Source organism: Mobula birostris, chromosome 2, assembly GCF_030028105.1.
Source record: "Mobula birostris isolate sMobBir1 chromosome 2, sMobBir1.hap1, whole genome shotgun sequence".
NCBI lineage: Eukaryota > Metazoa > Chordata > Chondrichthyes > Myliobatiformes > Myliobatidae > Mobula > Mobula birostris.
In genome coordinates, this window is record NC_092371.1 from 172,986,471 (window position 1) to 173,008,478 (window position 22,008).

At 43.9% G+C, this 22,008-nt stretch overlaps 1 protein-coding gene across 4 annotated transcripts in view; it reads left to right on the forward strand.

Moving 5' to 3' along the window:
- Positions 1 to 3,324: 3,324 nt before the first annotated feature.
- The window catches only part of elovl5 (ELOVL fatty acid elongase 5), a 156,639-nt gene continuing 137,955 nt past the window's right edge, over positions 3,325 to 22,008 (forward strand). The window contains exons 1-2 of one of the 4 annotated variants that reach the window (XM_072251112.1): positions 3,325 to 3,676; positions 4,804 to 4,877. The gene's annotated coding sequence lies outside the window, so the exon portion shown is untranslated. The remainder of the gene's footprint in view (positions 3,677 to 4,803; positions 4,878 to 22,008) is intronic. The other 3 variants (XM_072251111.1, XM_072251113.1, XM_072251114.1) reach the window with 3 other exon arrangements.

Below are 22,008 nucleotides of genomic sequence, written 5' to 3' on the forward strand. Positions count from 1 at the left end.
CTCCTTCCAAAGTGACAGGAGAGACAACAGTCACTAGTTTGATGCTACAGTCAGTCTGAAACGTTGCTTTTTATTTCAAGTTCCCTGACTCAAGAATCGGCAGCAAACTCTACTCAGAGAGAGAGGGAGACAGAGAGAGAGTGAGAGAGGGAGACAGAGAGAGAGAGAAAGAGAGAGAAAGAGAGGGGGGGAGAGAGAGAAAGAGAAAGAGAGAGAGAGGGAGGGGGAGAGAGAGAGAGTGAGAGAGAGAGAGAGAGAGAGAGAGAGAGAGAGAGAGAGAGAGAGAGAGAGATATCAGTTACTGATTATATGATTACAGGAGCCTGAAGACACACAGTCAACAATTCAGGAATAGCTTTTCCCCCTCTGCCATCAAATTTCTGAGCGATCCATGACACTACCTCTGTATTCCTTTATTCGCAATATTTATGTTGTGTGTGTTACTGCCCATTAGGCCGCTGGCGTTTAGGACAGCAATGAAGGTCCTCCATCTCTGATGCTGTTCAGGGCTTCCTTCATCATGTCAGTAGCTTCCTCTTGGATTTCACAACTGTCAGTCATGCATCCTGGATGCAGATTCAGGAATACCATCACACTCAGTTGTATTAGGATTCTACACTGCTGTTTACAGAACAGTTCTGTCTTACCAGCCAGTCAGGGTTGTTAGCCCTGAGCTGAATCCCCAAACCTGGAGGACCAGTGGACCACCTTAGTCTGGCCTCCACCCTTTGACCTGTTTGACATGAGCCAATGCATAAAACCCTGACTCCAGCCAACATAGCTCTCCAGGTCATTGAGACACACAAGCCTCCAAACTATGACAAGGTTGTGGTCCTCTTGGAGGATTTATTTTGTAATTTATAGTTATTTTATGTACTGCATTTGCACTGTATTGCTGCCACAAAACAGCAAATTCACCACATATAAGACAGTGATAATAAATCTGGTTCTGATGTTTTGGGTCAGTAGGTGGTAATGTGTTTGTTTTGAACAGTTGTTAAATTATAATTTTATTGCATATCAGTGCTCACATTGGCGGTACCCCATGGCCTGTCTGAGACCAGAGAAGTTAATAAGCTTGAAAGTTGATAAATCTTAAGGAACTGGTGTTCTGTATCCCAGAGTTCTGAAAATCTCAAGAAGCTGACCTCCCTGGGTTCTGAAAAATATGGCTATACTGTATAGTGCATGTTTCAAAAATATAACAAAAACCTCAGAAACTGTAAATCTGAATTAGTAAAGAAAATGTTGGAAACATTGAGTACAGACCAGATAGCATCTGAGGAGAAAGAAACAGTTCATGCTGGAGGAACCCGGCAGGTTAAGCAGTACGATGAAGAGGAATAAACAATCGACATTTCAGCCAAGACCCTTTGTCAGGACATTCCAACACGAAGCACACTTTTAATCCTGAGTCTCGGCTCAAAATGTCGACTATTTATTCACTTCCATAGATGTTGCCTGATCTGCCGAGTTTCTCCAGTATCTCGCATACATTACTCTGGATTCCAGCATCTGTAGAATCTCTTGTATTCATAAGTAAATCAACTCTGCTAGTAATTTAATACTTGCTTGATAATAGCTTTGACGCCAGATACGTTTTAAATAGGTGTGCTGGACATTAAATAGATTAAAAGATCAACATCGTGAAAGTGAAAGTGCATTTTTTTAAAAACTACAAGTGCATCGCGACAGAGCGACAGGAACGAAGCGGCTGCTTCCTACAACCACTGCTTCTCCCATTGCCTCCACACTCCTCCCTCCCGGAGCAGCTTCGCCGAGCCCTGATTGGCGCTGGGAGCCGCCAGATGAGTGGCGTGAGGAGGGCTGAGCTCCAGGGAGAGCGCGGAAAGGAGGGATGGTAGCTGTTAGTCTGTGTGCGCGCATACACACACACAAAAAATAAAAACTAGAAACCAAACATGCAATCTATTTATGCCTGCATGCACAAGGTTTATCTCATATTATTTTGAGGTTGGATTTGTAACACATGCAGAACTGTTTCCAAGGCAACGACTGAGTTTTAAAAAAAGGCTGCAGAAAGTTGTGAAGTCTGCCAGCTCCATCATGGGCACGAGCCTCTCCAGAATCGAGGACACCTTCAAAAGGCGATGCCTCAAAAAGGTAGCATCCATCATTAATGACTCAGAACCATCCAGGACATGCCCTCGGGAGCTTGAAAACACACACTCCACGTTTCAGGAAGAGCTTCTTCCCCACCGCCATCAGATTTCTGAATGGACAATGAGCCCAAGTACACTACCTCACTATTTTTTCCTTCTCTTCTTGCACTACTTTTTTCGCTTTTTATTCTGCATTGCTATGTATTGCTGCCGCAAATCAACACATTTCACTACATATGCCGGTGATATTAAACATGATTCTGACTATGAGTCGCAATTGCAACGGAGGGATGGGACAAACCGTGCAGCGCGCTGCCTGAGATGTTGCATTAACACTTGTTCTGTCGGGAGGATTAACCCGTTGAGAGTTGACCCCCGCTTTCGCGCGCGGTAGCTGCGGAAGGCCGGCTCCCTCGGCAGTCCCTTACCCGAGGGTCTAACTGTTGTTGGGCTGGGGTGCCGGGATAACTGAGTCTGATCAAAGTCGGCGGAGGAGGTTGGAGGGGACAGAAAAGAAGAGTGAGGGGAAAATGTTGTGGGGAGGGGCTGAAGGGCGAGAAGGAGAGGGGAGGGTGAGAAAGTGGAGGAGCATGACAGAGTGTGCGAGTGAGGGAGGGTGAGAGAGTGATGGCGAGTGAGGGGGTAGAGAGTGAGGAAGGGGAGGGAGAGTGTGAAAATAGGGGACGGGAGGGAGCGTGTGGGGGAGGAAGAGGGAGAGTGTGAGAGAGGACGATGGGGAGAACAAGAGGGTATTTGAAAAGGGCGGGAGAATGAACGGAGAGGGAATGGGGAGAGTGAGAATGGACAGCCAGAATGAGTAAGAGGTAGTCACAAATAAATGAGGGACAAAATAAATAGAGGGAGAATCTGGAGGAGCAGCGAAATGCGGACAGAAAGAAAGGGAATGGATTAGAACGGGTAAAGAGAGAAAGGGTAAAAAAAGAGGGGGCGAACAACACACAAAATGCCGGCGGAACTCAGCAGATCAGGCAGCATCTATGAAGAGGAATAAACCGTCGTTGTTTCAGGCCGACAGTGGACTGGAAAGAGAGAGAGAGAGAAGAAGCCAGATTAAGGAAGGCGACGAGAAAAAGGGGAAAGGATGAAGTGAAGAAGAGTTCGGTATAGGAGAGGGATGTTAACGGGGAGTTAGGGAGGTGGGTGGGACGGAAGATGCTAGGGAGAGGGGTGACGCTAGGACGAGGGCGGGAGGACGGAGCAGCGAAGAGGAGCGAAGCTGGGAACCATCTGGTTACTTGCGAGCGGTGTGATGTGACGTTGCCTGGATTATAAAGCAGAAACTCAATCACATGTTGCTGGCTTCTCAGTGCCCCGATCCTCTCTGTCATCTCTGTCGCTCTCCTCTCTTTCTCTCGCTCTCTCTCCTTTTCTGTCTGTCTGGCTGTCTCTCTCTCTCTCTCTGGCTCTCTCCCTCTGCAGAGAGTGGCTGGGCTGAGAGAGGGAGCTAAGGACTAGGATCTGGGCGCCGCTTCTTCCCCAGGAGGAGCACGTTGGTCTCTTTCTACCGTCGGGAGATTTTATTTTTCCGCGAGGTAAGTGAGGATACCCCCCCCCACCCCCTGCATTTGAGGTCAGGTCTGCTATTCAGAGTAGATATATATGTGTGCTTTTTAGTGCATAAGATGTTATTGTACAGTTGTTCCACAAGAAGGCGGCTCAGCGGGAGTGTCTTGAAATACCGCTCGGGACCGTATGGGCAATGATCCCGGGCAACGTGCAATCTCCTGTGGATGCGAGAGTCTATATATATACACATATATTGCATTTCAGGCGTGGAGACGAGTACATGTGGGCTTTTTAATTACTGGATTTTCACTTCGATTTCCGCCAAATGTCGAGAGAGACTTTCCTACACCGAAAAAGTCAGATTATACACAAAGCAGCGTTTCTGCAATGTATTTTTTCTTTCTCTTTGTTACTCTGGTCGAGGTGAGCGATTGGCACCTCCAAAGGATGTGCGCTAACTCCCTCCCCCACCCTTTTATCGCTGTGATCCGTTCAGTCCTTTTGATTTACCACTTCATGTTGGACTTTTAATTTGATGCTAGCGACCAAGATTAAAAGTAAATTTATTACCAAAGTGCATATGTCACCATATACTACCCTGAGATTCGTTTTCTTGCGGGCATTCACAATAAATGCAAGGCAACACCACAGGATTAATGAAAAACCGCACGCAAGAGGGACAAACAACCTATGTGCGAAGGCCAACAAACTGCAAATCCAAAATAAATCGCGAAAATAAAAATAATAAATAAGAAATGAATATTAAGAACACGAGATGAAGAGTCCTTGAAAGTGAGTCCATGGGTTCTGGGAACAGTTCATTGTTAGGGTGAATGAAGTTATCCATGCTGGTTCAAGAGCCTGATGGCTGAGGGGTGATAACTGTTCCTGATCCTGTTTGTGTGGGTCCAGAAGCCCCTGTACCTCCTTCCTGACACCAGCAGTGAGAAGAGAGTATGTCCTGGATGGTGGGGGTCCTTGATGATGGATGTTAATTTAGCCATTCTGTGAGTATGGAGTTAACTAATTACGATATGAATTAATCAAATAAGGGCAAAATGTTTGTTGAAGTGTATTTTTTTAATAGAAATGATGTGTTGTGGGTTAAGATAATTGTAAGAGTAATGATAGCAAACTTTCAACTTCCCTCAAGGACAGTGCTGGAACTGACAGTTCTCCGTTAGGACCAGACTGCATTTTCTACCCAAGTGCATTGTCAGGATAACTGTAAGTGAAACATTCTGTGCCAAGGTTGGCCTGAGTCAATGCTTAAGCCTTGTTTGTACATGGGAACTGTTCGTATTTTTAAAATCCCGGCATTGGCTGGAACATAAAACCAGCCTGGACTGCCATACAAGGTTTTTGGGTGGGAACTGCAGACAATACCCAGTTTTATTTCTGGCCACTGGTGGAGTCGACCTAATGAACATAGATCATAAGAGCAGAATTAGGCCATTCGGCCCGTAGAGTCTGCTCTGCGATCTCTCCAGACAATACAATAAAGAAAAAAATACTGATATCCTTTATAAATACTCTTATTTGTTCTCCAGCCATTAAAGATACTGAGACCAGTCCTAGATTTTACAATGGTGCATTTCAATATAAATTAATGCTTTTAGTATTTTATACAATCAATTGGATGTGGTAAATACTCATTTGAAAGTTCCCAAGGGTGACAGTGAATAAATTGGCAGTGATCAGGAGATCAGCACATTACTCATCTGCTCATCTCTGCCACTAGATTTGCTTTTTAATCTCTCTGGTCCGTACTCAGCAGTTAGGAAGGCAGGTCCAAAAATAATGCCACAGGCAGTCAAAAGCTTCATTCCACACTTCTGTTCACCAAATAAACTGGAAATGCATCAGGCTTTTCAAAGTTCATAGTAAATTTATGATCAAAGTACGTATATGCCATATGTCTCACACACACATATGTATTGAGCATGTATGTGTAATAGTGCTGTGCAAAAGTCAGGCACGTAAAAATTCTGTAAAGTGAAGATGCTTTCAAAATCCACTCTAAAAAGCGGTAAGCAGTAAAAACTAAATCAAATTAATATTTGGTGTGCCACCCTTTGCCTTTAAAACTGCATCAGTCCTTTTAGGCACACTGCCGTGCATTTTTTTCAGAAAATTGTCTGGTAGGTTGTTCCAAGCAACTTGGAGAACTTGCCATGATTCTGCTGCAGACATTGCCAGTCTTGCTTGATTCTGTCTCTCCAGGTCAATCCAGACAACCTCAGTGATGTTGAGATCAGGGCTCTGTGGAGGCCATGCCATTTGAAACCATATAAAAAACCTAGAATGCCTAAGAATTTTGCACAGTACTGCGTATATACACAAATTGTGCAAATCCAAAAAAAACGATAATAACACTAAATAAATAGGTAAATAAATAATACTGAGAACATGAGTTGCAGAGTCTTGAAAGTGAGCCCATACAGTAGATTGTGGAATCAGTTCTGTGTTGAGGTGAGTGAAGTTATCTGCACAGTCTGAGGTTGTACTGGAAGCAGCCTGTAGGAGTTGTCATCCTTCTGGCAACAGCATAGCATGCCCACCATGTTCAGCAGATCAACAGGCAGCCACCATACAACAAGACAGACACAAAAGCAACAAAACAAATCCCTTCCTACTCCCCCATTTCCCATTGGGGATTGCTGTTCTTTGTCCTCAGCACTTGCCCACCTGACCTCTATCCTCTGGGATTGCTGGCCTTTGACCCTGGACTCCAACCTTAAGCTTTTGCCCCTGACCTCTAACTCTCCGTCATTCCTGTCCTAAACCCCAACTCCAGGAGCTGTCCCCCAAATCATCCTGATTAATCAAATCAGCAACAACTAAAGTGTGAGCCATGACTCCAACAGACATCACATTTGGCGCCATCTTGACCAGCAGATCTTGGATTTTCCAGATGTCCAGAAGAAGGTTCTTGGCCCAAAACATTGACTGAACATTTCCCTCCATAGATGCTGCCTGAACTGCTGAGTTCCTCCAGAACTTTGTGTGTGTTGCTCCCATCTGCAACTCTCTTGAGTTGGTGACTTCTTAGGCAAGATACCCAAAAGGTTGAAAGGGTACATAGAATTTACAAGAATGTTGCAGGATGTGAGGACCTGAATTGTGGGGAAAGATTGAATAGGTTAGGAGTTTATTCCCTGGAGTGTAGGAGAAAGAAGGGAAATTTGACAGAGGTATATAAAATTATGAGGGGTATAGATAGGGTCAATGCAAGCAGGCTTTTTTCCCTGAAGATGGGTGGGACAAAAATAAGAGGTCATGGGTTAAGGGTGAAAGGTGAAATGTTTAAAGGGGAACATGAGGGGGAGCTTCTTCAGTCAGAGGGTGGTGAGAGTGTGGAATAAGCTGCCATTGGGAATGGTGGATGCAGGTTTGATGGTAACATTTAAGAAAATTTGGATAGGTACATGGATGGGAGGAGTATGGAGGGCCGTGGTCTGGGTGCAGGACAATGGGACTAGGCAGATTACTAGCTCAGCACAGACTAGATGGGTCGAAGGGCCAGTATCTGCGATATAGTGCTCTATGACTCTATGACTAATGTAGGGAGATCCTTACAATGGAGAAGAATTTGATTCCATTCTGTTTCTGTGGGTTCTGAGGCTAAGAATCACAGACTATCCTTCAGGAGATTTCCGATAAAGAGACCTCTGGGTTCCTGATACTGTCTCAAATGTTCTTTCTCCAATTTGAATGAACGCAAGCCAAGGATTTTCACAGGCTGGCAGGATGTTACACACTTTCATGGATTGATTGAGAACTTCCATGGATTGTTTTCTCTCTCCATCTGCTAGCATGTTACCTGCACAGCTTGGAGACAATAGTAACAGGCCCTTCAGCTGATCATCCATGCTGGCCACCAACCGTTAACTTACAGCCATCCCATTTCATTCTCCCGAGATTCAAGATTGCGTAATGTCATTTCCAGAATACAAATGTAAAGGAGAACAAAATACTTGTTACATCCATAAAGTGATGCTAGACACAGGAGTGTCTGTACATAAGGTGACTGACAGGAAATGATAAAGTAGTGGTGTTTGCAGGAGTGGAGGGGTGAGCTAATAGGTGTAGTCCCATCAAATCCCCCTCAGATACTACCACTGATCCACATACAAGTCGCAATTTGCAACGGCAACTTAACCTACCAACCCATGTGTTTGTAGGATGTGGAAGGAAACCGGAGTACCCAGGGGAAGCCCTTAAAATCACAGGGAGAACATGCAAACTAAACACCGACAGGGCCAGAGGTCAGGTTTGAATGTAGTACTATCTGTAAGTTACCATGTCCACTAGCTCTACCACTATGCCGGCCCAAGATCCATACTGCGCAGAAACTGGCCTTTCAGCCCTTCTGGTCATCCCTAGCCCTCAACCACCTATCTCCTCCAATCCTACTCTGATCCCATTTCCTTCCTTCCGATATTCCCTTCAGATAAATGTCATGCAATTTGCAGAATTGTAAGTGACCTAATGCGGGTAAATTTACACCGTGTCAGCAAGATGTTAGAGCACACGTGGAATACTGTGTTCACTTCTGGTTGTCTCATTATAGGAAAAATGTGGAAGCTTTAGAGAGGGTCCAGATGAGATTCTGCCTGGATTAGGGAGCATGTCCTTTGATGATAGACTGAGCGAGCTGGGGCTTTTCTCATTGGAGTGAGGGAGGATTAGAGGTGTCCAAGATTATAAGAGCCATAGATTGAGTGGATAGCCAGAGACTTTTTCCCAGGGTGGAAATGACTAATACCAGGTGGCATAATTTTAAGGTGATTGGAGGAAAGTATAGGGGGAAAGTCAGAGGTAGGTTTTTAACATAAGAGCATGGTGGGTGCGTGGAATGTGTTGCCAGGGTTAATGATAGAGGCAGATACATTAAGGTATTTAAGAGACTGATTAAAGAAAAATGGAGGGCTATGTAGGAGGGAAGGGTTAGATTGATCATAGTGTAGGTTAAGAGGTTGGCACAACATCATAGGCCAAATGATCTGTACTGTGCTTTATTGTTATGGGTTCTATGTTCTGTATGTTACTCCATTTGTGTTACTGGATGTTTCTATTCTCAATAGTAATGCACAGTGCAAATTATTAATACATTTCAGCAAAACCCTCCAGGCCTCTGTGTGTTTTCCTGTGTCTTTGTTATGAAGGGAGAAACTTTGGGGATTATCAGAATCAGGTTTAGTATCACTGGCATATGTCATGAAGTATATTGTTTTGCAGCAGCAGAATATTGCAATACATAATAAAATATAAATTATCTTAAGAAATACGTATAAAATTAAATAAGAAGTGCAAAAAGAGAGCAAAAAACAGAAAAAAATAGTAAGGAAGTGTACATGGGTTTATTGTCTGTTTAAAATCCTGATGGTGGTGGGGAAGAAGCTGTACTTAAAATGTTGAGTGTGTGTCTTCAGGCTGTTGTACCTCCTCCTTGTTGGTGGCAATGAGAAGAGGGCATGTCCTGGGTGATGGGCCCCTTAATGATGGATGTCTTCTTTTTGAGGTATAGCCTTTTGAAGTTGTCCTTGATATTGAGGAGATGCCATGATGGAGCTGGCAGAGCTTGCAACATTCCTCAGCTTTTTACAAATCCTGTGCAGTAGCCTCTTCACACCTGATGCAACTTGTTGGAATGCTCACCACGGTACATCTGTAGAAATTTGCAAGAGTTTTTGGTGACATACCAAGTCAACAGCATCATGGGGAATGAGGAAACCAGTCAATGCTTCACATCACTGTGCCATCATCAGATTTGAGGCCCACTGTTGGTTGAGGTTGACCATGGATGTTGCATCCTAGCTGTCTATATGATACATAAGCCAGGGCAGTACGATATAGATAGCAAGCTGTTGCCCATGCAGCAGGCTCCCCCCTCCATGCAGTTGATGAATCCAAAGGAACAGCGAATAGCACCAGTGGCGTCGTAGGAGTTGCCGGTCAGTGTTGAACTCAACGTAAGACTGCTTTACGGACTCCAGCTCTGGATTTTTCCTCGGGATTTACTCCCGAAGCCTTCCCCATGAATAGGTATATATACCATGACTGTGTGGCTAGGCATAGCTCAAATACCATCTATAAGTTTGCTGATGATACAAGCAGTGTTGGCAGAATCTCAGATGGTGACCTGAGGGCGTACAGGAGCAAGATAGGCCAACTAGTGATGTCGCAGCAACAACCTGGCACACAACGTAAGTAACGAAAGAGCTGGTTGTGAACTTCAGGAAGGGTAAGACAAAGGAACACATACCAATCCTCATAGAGGGATCAGAAGCGGAGAGAGTGAGCAGTTTCAAGTTCCTGGGTGTCAAGATCTCTGAGGATCTAACCTGGTCCCAACATATCAATGCAATTATAAAGAAGGCCAAACAGTGGCTATACTTCATTAGGAGTTTGAAGACATTTGGTTTGTTGACAAAAACTTCTACAGATGTACCATGGAGAGCATTCTGACAGGCTGCATCACTGTCTGGTATGTTGGGGTGGGGGGGGGGGTGTTGCTACTGCACAGGACTGAAAGAAGCTGCAGAGGGTAGTAAATTTAGTCAGCTCCATCTTAGGTTCTAGCCTACAAAGTACCCAGGACATCTCCAAGGAGCGGTGTCTCAGAAAGGCAGCGTCCATTATCAAGGACCTCCAGCACCCAGGGCATGTCCTTTTCTCACTGTTACCATTAGGTAGGAGGTACAGAAGCCTGAAGGCACACACTCAGTGATTCAGGAACAGCTTCTTCCCCTCTGCCATCCAATTCCTAAATGGACGTTGAACCCTTTGACACTACCTCACTTTTTAAAATATATATTATTTCTGTTTTTTGCACGATTTTGGTTAATTACTCAAGTGGGTGTAATTGGGCAGTGCAGGAAGGAACTAGTATCATGTTGTTACTGTGTGGGTAGGCTGGCATCAAGGACATACTGTATTTACAGAATGGTGCCAGAAAAGAGCCAGTAAGATCATCAAAGATCCCAAACACCCTGCTGGTTTGACTGTTTGTCCCACCCTGTCAGGAGGGAGGGGAGGCCACGTAGCATCCACACTAGGACCATTGGACTCAAAAACAGTTACTTTCCCCAAGCAGTAAGGCTGATCAACACTTCCATCCACTAAACAACCCTTCACACCACCAACCACGACTACTGTCAGTCACCTTACGTACAGACAATCCCGTGCTTACCGTCGCTTTATGGGCATGCAATCAATCTATGTATATAAGCTGTCTTCGGTATTTATATTTATTGTATTTTTAAAAATTAATATTATTTTCTTTATCTTATTGTGTTTTTTATCATGACAGAATAACAATTGTTCTCCTTTACACTTGTGCACAGGAAATGACATTAAACAATCTTGAATCTAAATTTTAAAAAATTTCAGCGTCCCAGCATTCTCACTTTAATAGTGATAAAGCAGATGTCCTGTGATTATTGGGTTGTGACACATAGTCTCTGTGGATCTGTACCGGGGGAATCGATGTTTCATCATGTCTATCAGTGTTTAAGAGTACAGTCTTGTTTATCCATGTTTATTTTCAGATCAGGTTTAATATCACTGACTTTGTATGATGTGAAGTTTGTTGTTTTGCAGCAATAGTACAGATCAGAGGCATAAAATTACAATAAACTGCAAAAATAGTGCAAAATGAAGCATTAATAAGGTAGTGCTTATGAGTTTGTGGATTGTTCAGAAGTCTGATGGTAGAGGGGAAGAAGCTGTTCCTGAATTGTGGAGTGTGTGTCTTCAGACTCCTGTACCAACTCTGTGACGGTACCCTTCAGAAGGGGGCACGTTGTACTTGATGGTGGGGAGGTTTGTGCCTGTGATGAGTCGGCTGAGTCTACAACCCTCTGCCGCTTGTGATCCTGTGCATTGGAGCTACTGTACCAGGCTGTGATGCAACTAGTCAGAATGCTTTCCATTATACACTCATAGAAATTTACAAGAATCTTGGGTGACAATCTCCTCAAACTGCTAACAAAGTAGAGTAGCTGGTGTCCCTTCTTCATGAACAATCAATGTTTTGGGCTGAGACCCTTCAACAAGACTGATGAAGTACATAATAATGCTATGTTATTTGATTGGAGTCACAGAGTCATAGAACATTACAGCACAGGCCCATCTAGTCCATGCTGAAGTGTTATTCTGTCTAGTCCCATCGACACGCACCTGGAACATAGCCCACCATACACTTTCCATCCAGGTACATACCCAAATTTATTTTAAATGTTGCAATTGAACCTGCATCCACCACTTCCTCTGGCAGTTCCTTTAGCATTTTGCGTGTCTCTTCTTCATGGTTGCATCAATATGTTGGGCCCAAGATAGGACCTCTAAGATATCGATGCCCAGGAACATGAAGCTGCTCGCCCTTTTTACCGCTGATCCCTCGATAAGGACTTCCGCTTCTTGAAGTCTGCAATCAGTTCCCTTGGTCATGCTGATGTTGAGTGTGAGGTTATTGCTGCAATACCAGTCAACCAGCCAATCTATTGCATTTACCACTTAAAGAAGATGGGAGTGGGAGATTGTAGAAGAACATAGATTAGCCTTAATTAAAGATCAGCTTTATTTGTCACTTGTATGAAAAAACATTCAAACATTCAGTGAAATGTGTTGTTTGCGACAATGACCAACACAGTCCAAGGATGTTTTGGGTTGCCTGTAAGTTTTCCAATGCTTCTAGCACCAACATAGCATGACCACAACTTACTAACCCTAACTAACTTATTAAGTTAGTGGGAAAATCTCTGGGAAATGTATTTCAAAGTATGGAACTGTGATTTGATTAATTCTGCATTCAAAAATAAAAATCAGAATGTGAATAACAAATGGATTTTTGAGTCAAGGTATAAAGGGCACTGCAAGTGAGTAGATGTATATAAGAGTTAATAAAAAACAACAGAAATGGCTAATGTGAAGGGACAAATTTTAAGGTGATTGAAGGAAAGTATGGAGGGGATATCAGATGTGTTTTTTTTATGTAGATGCAAACTCAGCTAGTTTCATCATGTGAACTAGCTTCCCCGGCATGGAGGACATCTTTAAAAGCCAATGCCTCAAGAAGATGGCATTCATCATTAAGGACCCCATCACCCAGGGCATGCCCTCTTCTCATTGCTACCATCAGAAAGGACGTACAGGAGCCTGAAGATACACATTCAACATTTTAAGAACAGCTTCTTTTCCTTCACCATCAGAGTTCTGAACAGTTCATGAACCCACGAATACTACCTCTCTATTTTGCTATCTTTTTGCTCTACCTATTTATTTTTATATATTCTTATTGTAACTTATAGTAATCTTCTATGTATTGTACTGCTGCTGCAGAATAAAAAAATTCATACCATAGTGATTCTGATTTTGGAAATTATTTCTTCAGGTGGAGCAGGCTAAAATGCAGGGCAAAAACTGGTGAGTCAGAATCAGAACCTTAAAATTACTCATTTAGATATGAAATACAGAGTCTTTTCTTCTCAGGCAGTACTTTGGATTGAAGTTGACTCATTTCCCTTCTCAATCTGTGGGTTCTGAGGTGCATGTTGAGGTCACCCTGAGAAGCTTGAAGAAAATATACATGGATGTTTCCAGGACTTGAGGACATGAGTTACAGGAAAGGCTAATTAGGTTATGAATGTATTCCCTGGAGTGCAGAAGTGGAGATCTTATAGATATATACAAAATAAGGGGTATAGTTAGGGTGAATGCATGCAGGCTGTTTCCCCTCAGGTTGGGTGAGAGGTCATGGGTTTAGGGTGAAGGGTGAAGTATTTAAGGGGACTTTGAGGGGAATTTTCTCATGCAGAGGGTGCTGCAAGTGTCGTTCAAGCTTCCAGAGTAAGTGGTGGATGCCAGTTTAATTGTAACATTTAAGAGAAGTTTGGATAGGTACATGGATGAAGGGACTATGGAGAACAATGGTATGGTGCAGGTAGGTGTGACTAGGCATTGTCACAAAGGGGACACTAGTAGCAGACCCAAATGCAAGACACAGACACTGAAGTACAAGGAACAGGACTTGACTAGAGGAGGGACATGACAAGATACAGACAAGGAGCAGGGACAAGAACGCAGACTTGGGCTAGGACATGGACAAGACAGGGAACCCAGACAAGGAACTATGAACTAGTAGCCTGAGCTTGGGCTCCAAGCCAGAGACTGGACAAGGACCCAGAACCTGGGTCTTGCCTTGGGCTCAGGCCCCAGAACCAGGCAAGGACTTGACATGACTACAGGACTGGAGGCTGGGGTCTTGAGGCTTGCAGGCTGATAACTCAGAGGCTAGAGCTCAGTGACAGACTGGGAACTGTACATCAACAGAGAGCCGGGACTCATCTTTAACTTGGCACCAACATGAGACAGGACAGTACATAGACATAGATCCAGGACTCATACTTAGACAAGCCAGGACTCAACTTCTCCACACCAAGGTGGGACAGGACCATCCATGAGGATCAGGTAATAGCAGAATGGCCAGACTTACCCAACAGAGGCAAAGACAAGACAAGACCCCCCCCCCCCACAGGGCAACAGCAGAACAGCCTAACTTACCCCACAGAGGAAAGCACAAGAAGAGACAAACACCAACAAACATTCCCTCTCTGCATCAGGTTGCTCTGAATAGCAGTTACAGCCAGCAACCTCAGCTGGCTACAGAAACAGCTAGATCCCTACCTAGCTCAGAGTGGCTGACAGCCACTCAGCTGGCCCAGGAAGCAGCCAAATCCATACCACAAAGACAGCCCCAACTACTGACAGCAAGGCTCCATGAGGGGATGGTTCCCCAACACAGCCTAAAGATGGCAAGTGGCAACTCTAGCCTTCCACCAGCAAGTTGCTCCTAGGGAATCTTGATAAGACAAGCCAGCAGCTCACACTCAACCCCAAGGCTACTTATATGCCAAGCCCCAAGATGGGAATCAGGTGCCAATGATTAACTCAACCAAAACAAGGGACAGCTGGAAGACCCGGAGTCCAGAGTCCACGGACCGGACCGTGAACTGGAATGCAGACTTCACGGACCAGACCATGACAGGCGTGAAACCAGACCTTCACAGACTGGAAGGGCTGCAGAGTTTGTTACTGCGCTGTAGTCCACTTGGGCCGTTGAGTCTTCACTGCCATTCCATCATGGCTGATTTATTATCCCTCTTAACGCCATTCTCCTGACTCCTCCCCGTAATCTTTGATGCCATTACTGATCAACATCCACAAGTCTAAAGTCCTTTACTTCATTAAAAATGTGCTGAGTTCCCAGTATTTTCTACATTTATATGGCACCCTAATCTCTCCTCAGCCCAGAACAGGAAAGATTTAAGCATCCTGGGTGGCACAGTATCATCGCATTTAGTGTGTCTTTATTAAAGCACCAGCGACCTAGGTTCAATTCCCGCTACTGTCTGTAGGGAGTTTGTACGTTCTCTCCGAGATTGTTTAGGTTTCCTCTGGGTGCTCTGGTTTCCTTACACATTCCAAAGACATACAGGTTAGGATTAGCAAGTTGTGGGTATGTGTGTTGGCGCTGGAAGCATGGTCACACTTGTGGGCTGCCCACAGCACAATTCTTGGACTGAGTTGGCTATTGACACAAATGATACATTTCAGGATGTAAATACATGACAAATTTTATTTAGAGATACAGCACAATAACAGGCTATTCTGGCCAAACAAGCCCACATGGCCTAATTACACCTATGTGACCAACTAACATTGTCTGTATGTCTTTGGAATGTGGGAAGAAGCCAGAAGAAACCCATGTGGTCATGGGGAGAAAGTACTAACTCCTTACAGACAGCGGCTGGAATTGAACCCAGATCACTGGTGCCATAAGTCATTATGCTAACCACTAGGCTTCCGTGCCGCTTCTTAAGTAAGCTCTGGGGAACGATATTTCGGATCCCCAGGAACTGCTGATATATCCAAAGGGAAAATACTAATCACAAGAAGCCAGAAGAAATAATACTTGCCCTCAACTCACTAACCCTAACCTGTACATTTGTGGAATGTGGGAGGAAACTGGAGCACCTTAAAGGAAACCTACGGGGTCATGGTGAGAAAGTTTAAATTCCTTACAGACAGTGGTGGGAATTGAACCCGGGTCGCTGGCACTGTAAGGCATGATGGTAATTGCTCAGCTACTGTGCTGCCTTCCAGGTCATTGCAAGGCGGAGGGCTATGCTCAACTTTTCTTACCTTCTCCTGCTCTCAGCTTTCACCTGCTGGCTTCTATATGCGGGTTGAGTTAAGAAACTGCAAGTGTAAAAGGACTCTGGCAGTTACTGTATATACAGAATTCCCAACAGAGGATTTTAACGTGCAGGTTCATTAGGAAAATCACGTTGGTAGTGGGTCTCAATTTGTTGAATGCCCACAAGATGGCCTTTTAGAGTAGTATGTCATTGAGCCTACTAGGGGATCAGCGATACTGGATTGGGTGTCATGTAATGAACCGGAGGCGATTAGGGAGCTTAAGGTAAAGGAACCCTTAGGAGACTGAGCACAATCAGATTGAGTTCAACTTGAAACTTTATAGGGAGAAAGTAAAGTCTGATGTAGCAGTATTTCAGTGGAGTAAAGGAAATTACAGTGGTATGAGAAAGGAGAAAGTAAATTGGAAGGAGATGCTGGCAGGGATGACGGCAGGGCATCAATGGCGTGAGTTTCTGGGAAAAAAGAGGAAGGTGCAGGAAAGGTGTATTCCAAAACAAAGAAATACTCAAGTTGCAAAATAGTACAACTGTGGCTGACAAGGGAAGTCAAAGCTAATGTAAAATCAAAATAGAGGACATACAACAAAACAAAAATTAGCAGGAAGATAGAGGATTGGGAAGCTTTTAAAAACCTACAGAAAGCAACCTAAAGATTCATTAAGAGGGAAAAGATGAAATATGATAGCAAATTAGCAAACCATTTCAAGGTGGATAGAATAAGCTTTTTCAAATATAAAAAATAAAAGAGAGATGAGAGTGGAATAGGACAGCTAGAAAATGAGGCCAGAGAAATAATAACGGGACAAGGAGATGGCAAATTAACTAAACGTGTATTTTGCATCACTTCTCACTGTGGAAGATACTAGCAGTGTGCCAGATGTTGAAGGGTTTGAGGGAAGAGACGTGAGTGCTGTTACTATTACAAGGGAGAAGGTGCTCAAAAAGCTGTAAGACCTGAAGATGCATAAGTCACCAGCACTGGATGAACGGCAGCCAACGGTTCTGCAAGAGGTGGTGGTAGAGATTGTGGAGGTACTAGTAATGATCTTTATTGGATATTGGCATGGTTCTGGAGGACTGGAAAATTGTAAATGTCACTCCACTCTTTAAGAAAGGAGGAAAGCAGCAGGAAAGAAATTATAGATCAGTTAGCCTGACCTCAGTGGTTGGGAAGATGTTGGAAACAATTGTTAAGGATGAGGTTAAGGAGTAGTTGGTGACACAGGACAAGTTGGGACAAAGTCAGCATGGTTTCCTTAAGGGGAAATCTTGCCTGACGAACCAGTTGGGATTCTTTGAGGAGATTACAAGTAGGATGGATAAAGGGGATGCAGAGAATGTTGTATATTTGGATTTTCAGAAGACCTTTGAGAAGGTGCCACACACGAGGCTACTTACTAAGAACCTGTGGTATTACAGGAAAGTTGGCTGATTGGTAGGAGGCAGTGTGGGAATAAAAAGATCCTTTTCTGGTTGGCTGCTAGTGACTAGCGGTGTTCTGCAGGGGTTGGTGTTGGGACTGCTTTTTATGCTGTATATCAGTGATTTAGATGATGGCTTTGTTGCCAGGTTTGCAGATAATACGAGGATGAGTGGAGGGTTAGGTAGAGTTGAGGAAACAGGAAGGCTGCAGGAGGACTTAAGAACACAAGGAAGTGTGGTCAAGAAAGTGGCAAATAAAATACAGTGGTCGAAAATGCACGGTCATGTACTTTGGTGGAAGAAATAAATGTGCAGAAATGGGGAAATGGGGAAAAAATCCAAAAATCTGAGATTCAAGGGAACTTGGGAGTCCTTGTGCAGAATACCCTAAAGGTAACTTGCAGGAAGAGTCGATTATGAGGAAGGCAAATGTAATGTTAGCATTCATTTCAAGAGGTCTTGAATACAAGAGAAGGGGTGTGATGCTGAGGCTTTATAAGGCACTGGTGAGGCCTCACCTTGAGTATTGTGAACAGTTTTGGGCTCCTTATCTAAGAAAAGATATGCTGGCATTGGCGAGGGTTCAGAGGAGGTTCACAAGGATGATTCTGGGAATGAAAGGGTTATATGAGGAACGTTTGATGGTTCTGGGCCTGTACTCACGGGAATTTAGAAGGATGAGAGGGGCATCTCATTGAAACTTTTTGGATGTTGAAAGTCCTGGACAGAGTCGATGTGGAAAGGATGTTTCCCATTGTGGGGGAGTCTAGGACAGGAGGGCAAAGACGGGCATCCATTTAAAACAGAGATGCTTAGAAATTTTTTGAGCCAGAGGGTGTTGAACTTGTGGAATTTCTTACAACAGGCAGCTGTGGAGGCCAGGTCACTGGGTATATTTAAGATGGAGATTAGAAAGGTTCTTGATTGGAGATGGCATCAAAGGTTACAGGGTGAAGGCCGGGCAGTGGGGCTGAGGAGGGGAAAAAAGGATCAGCTGTGATTGATTGGCGGAACAGACTTGATGGGCCAAATGGCCTAATTCAGCTCCTATGTCTTATGGTCTTAGGGTCTTAATTAGAGCCTGTTGTTTTGTGTTAGTGCTTATTGAGCAGATTTTATCATCCAGGCATTTGTAAAATATGCAGTTTTCAGATAATGACTGCACTGTTTGGTGAACAGCACAGCAAACTGTCCAAGGCTCGTTTTATCATCCGGTGACTGTATCCAGACCTCAGTGGGCTCGGCTGTTTCTCTCTCTTATGTATGTGCATAGGTTTGAGTGTGCATGTGTTTATGAAGGTACATGCCTGTGTGTTTGCATATGTATGCATATATGTGCATGTGTATGTCTGTGTGTGTCTGTGTGCATGTGTATGAGCACTATATGTCTATGTGCATGGCATGCACCTCTGTGTGCTATTAGTATGTGGATGTGTGTTAGTAAGCTATGTCTGTGCTCCACGAGTGTGTGTGTGCAGTTTGAGTGTGAGTGTGTGTGTTGGGGGGGTGGTAGGGGTTAGCATTAGGCCCCTGCATCGGAACCCAATCCCAGTCAGTTTTGACTACCTGTGTAGTATTGATGCTTTCGCGTTAAGGTCCAAAATCTCAACCATCCTTCCAAAGTGTATCATTCCCCACTCTGCTGCCTTCCACAGTTGGGTTCAGCACCTCCAGTCTTATCGGTGCTGACCAAGTATAAAACATTCCTAAAAATCTTGAGACTCTCTTGCTAGGGTTTGGTAAACAGTTGATGGAAGAAATTATTCTGCATGATACAAACACGAGGTCCTGCAGATGCTGGAAATCCAGCACAACACACACAAAATGCTGGAAGAACTCAGCAGGTCGGACAGCATCTATGGAGATGTTACATACTGACATCTGTCATCAGGACTGGGAAGATCAAGGAGCAATACAGTACAGATACAGACCCTTAGACCCAACATGTTCATGCCAACCAACCAGATAGTCCTAAATTCCTACATTTGGCCCATAACCTCCTAATTCCCAAGGGCTTCTTAAATGACACTATTTTACCTGCCTCACTGACACGTAACAGGCACAACAGCCCAATGTGTCCAGGCCAACTATGTTGCCCACCCACTTAGTCCCAATTTCCTGCATTCCATCAATATCCCTCTAATCCCCACCCCTCCATGTACTAATCCAAGGTCTTCTCTAATGTTACCATTGTATCTGCTTCAACCACTTCCTTTGACAGCTCATTCCATACATCCACTACCCTCTGCATGAACAAGTCACCTGTCAAGTCCCTTTTAAATTGTTCCCCTCACCATAAATTTATGCCCCATAGTTTTGGGCTCCTCTACCCTGGGGAAAAGATTTATCATCCACCTTATCCATGTCTCTCATAATTTTGAATACTTCTATAAGGTCACTCATCCTTCTCCTAAATTCTAAGGAATAAACACCTGTCCTGGGTAACCTTTCTCTAGATGATGCCAGGCTCTTTTGTCCTGGCAAAATCCTCACAATCAAGCCAAAATCAGAAAGGACAATGAATTTTTTTGCATGAAGTTGCAGAAATTATTCAACGTAATTCAGTTGGATTTTATTTTGGAAAAGAGAGTTGCAGAAGCCAGAATAAGAAGGTGAGGGGGAGGAGAAGAAGTACGAGCTGGCTGGTGATAGGTGAGATGAGGTGAGGGGAAGTGGGAGTGAAGTGAGAAGCTGGGAGGTGATAGGTGGAAGGGGTGAAGGGCTGAAGAAGAAAGAATCTAATAGGAGAGGAGAGTGGACCATGGAAGCAGGAGGGGAATCAGAGGGAGGTGATGGGCAGGTGAGGAGAAGAGGAGGGGTAAGGTACATATGGTGTCTTCCTTAAAATGCGGCAAAAGAAAACAATCAGCTCTTAACTTAGCATTCTGTTTTGTCTTCACACAATTACATGTGTAGGCAAAACCACTTTAGTTTAAAATTTAGTTGATTCTCATGGTAAAGGTTCAGATTACTGGTTGTTTTGATAATTGTAGTGGAACGTGTGTTTGGCAGTAACTCTTCAAGCATGTGGAAGGTGTCAGATCATTTCTATAAATACAGAGCTCTGCACACAGAGATCAAGAGAACTTTGCTAGAAATGTATTAATAATTTGCACTGTGTATTAGAGTGGAAAGGTAGTGAAGAGGTTAGCGTAATGCCTTACAGCATCAGCGACTCAGGTTCAATTGCCATGTCCGTGTGAGTTTTTTCTGTGTGCTCAAGTTTCCTCCCAAATTTCAAAGATGTATGGATTAGGTTTAGTGAGTTATGACCATGCTATATTGGTGTCCGAAGCATGGTGCCACATGCGAGCTCTCCCCACCACATCCTCGGACTGTGTTGGTCGTTGGTGCAACATGGAGCATTTCACTGTATGATTCAATGTACATGTGACAAGTAAAGCTAATCTCTTCAAAAGCTTTGCTATATAGGATAGAAACACCCAGTAGTATAAGTGGAGTAACACATCTTGCTAACACAGTGTAAATTTGCCCTCTTTAATTTTGCAGATTGCGTGACACTTGATGGGAATGTAGGGAGGAATGAAATGGGATCGGTTTAGGATTGGTGCAGATAAGTGGTTGAGGGCTAGTGACAATGTGAAGGGCTGAAGAGCCTGTTTCTGCATTGTATGAATCTTGGGGCCGCATTGTAGAGATAGTGGAGATGCTACCTTACAGATGGTACCATCTTCGATCCCGACCTCTGGCTCTGTCGGTGTGTCATTTGCACATTCTCCCTGTTACTGTGTCACTCCAGTTTACTCCCACATCTCACAGATATGCAGGTTGGTAAGTTAACTGGCCGCTGTAAACACTTTATTTCTTATTCTTATTCTTTATTCTTTACGGTTGTTGAATGTTGTTGTTGCTTTTGTTGCATGTTGCACCCTGATTAACACACCACAGTAAGTTCCTAATACATGTCAGACTTATTTGTGAATGTATATGGAATAAGGTAGGTGATCTTGTAGCTTGGTTAGAGACTGGCAGGTATGACGTGGGCATCACTGAGTTGTAGCTGAAAGAAGATCACAGTTGGGAGCTTAACATTCAATGATTCACATTACATTGAAAGGACAGGCAGGTAGGTAAAGGGGGTGGGTGGTGCAGTTTGTACAAAAATGATATCAAATCCTTACGGAGAGGTGACATAGGAACGGATGATGTAGGATTCTTGTAGGTAGAGGTAAGATATGCGAGAGTAAAAGACCCTGACTGGAGTTATCTAAAGGCCCCCAGGATGTGGGCTACAAATTACAATGGGAGATAGAAAAGGCATGTAAAAAGAGCAGTGTTACGATGGTCACAGAGGATCTCAATAAGCAGGTAGATTGGGAAAATCAAATTGGTGCTGGATCTCAAGAGAGAGAATTTGTAGAATTTCTATAAGATGGTTTTTTAGCGCAGATTGTAGTATAGGGGAAAGACAATTCAGGATTGGGTGTTGTGTAATGAATAAGATTTGAATAGGGAGCTTAAGGTAAAGGAACCCTAAGGTGATATACTGGTAGTATGCTATAAATTTGACAGTGTCAGGGGGCAGAAGTGAGTGTAGTTGCTGTTATTAAGGAGAAAGTGCTTGGGAAGCTGTAAGGTCTGAAGGTAGATGTCACTTGGACCAGATGGACCACACCCCAGGATTCTGGAAAAAGTATAGCGATCGTAGATAGGATTCTGATAAAGGTAGCTATAGAGATCGTAGATAGGAT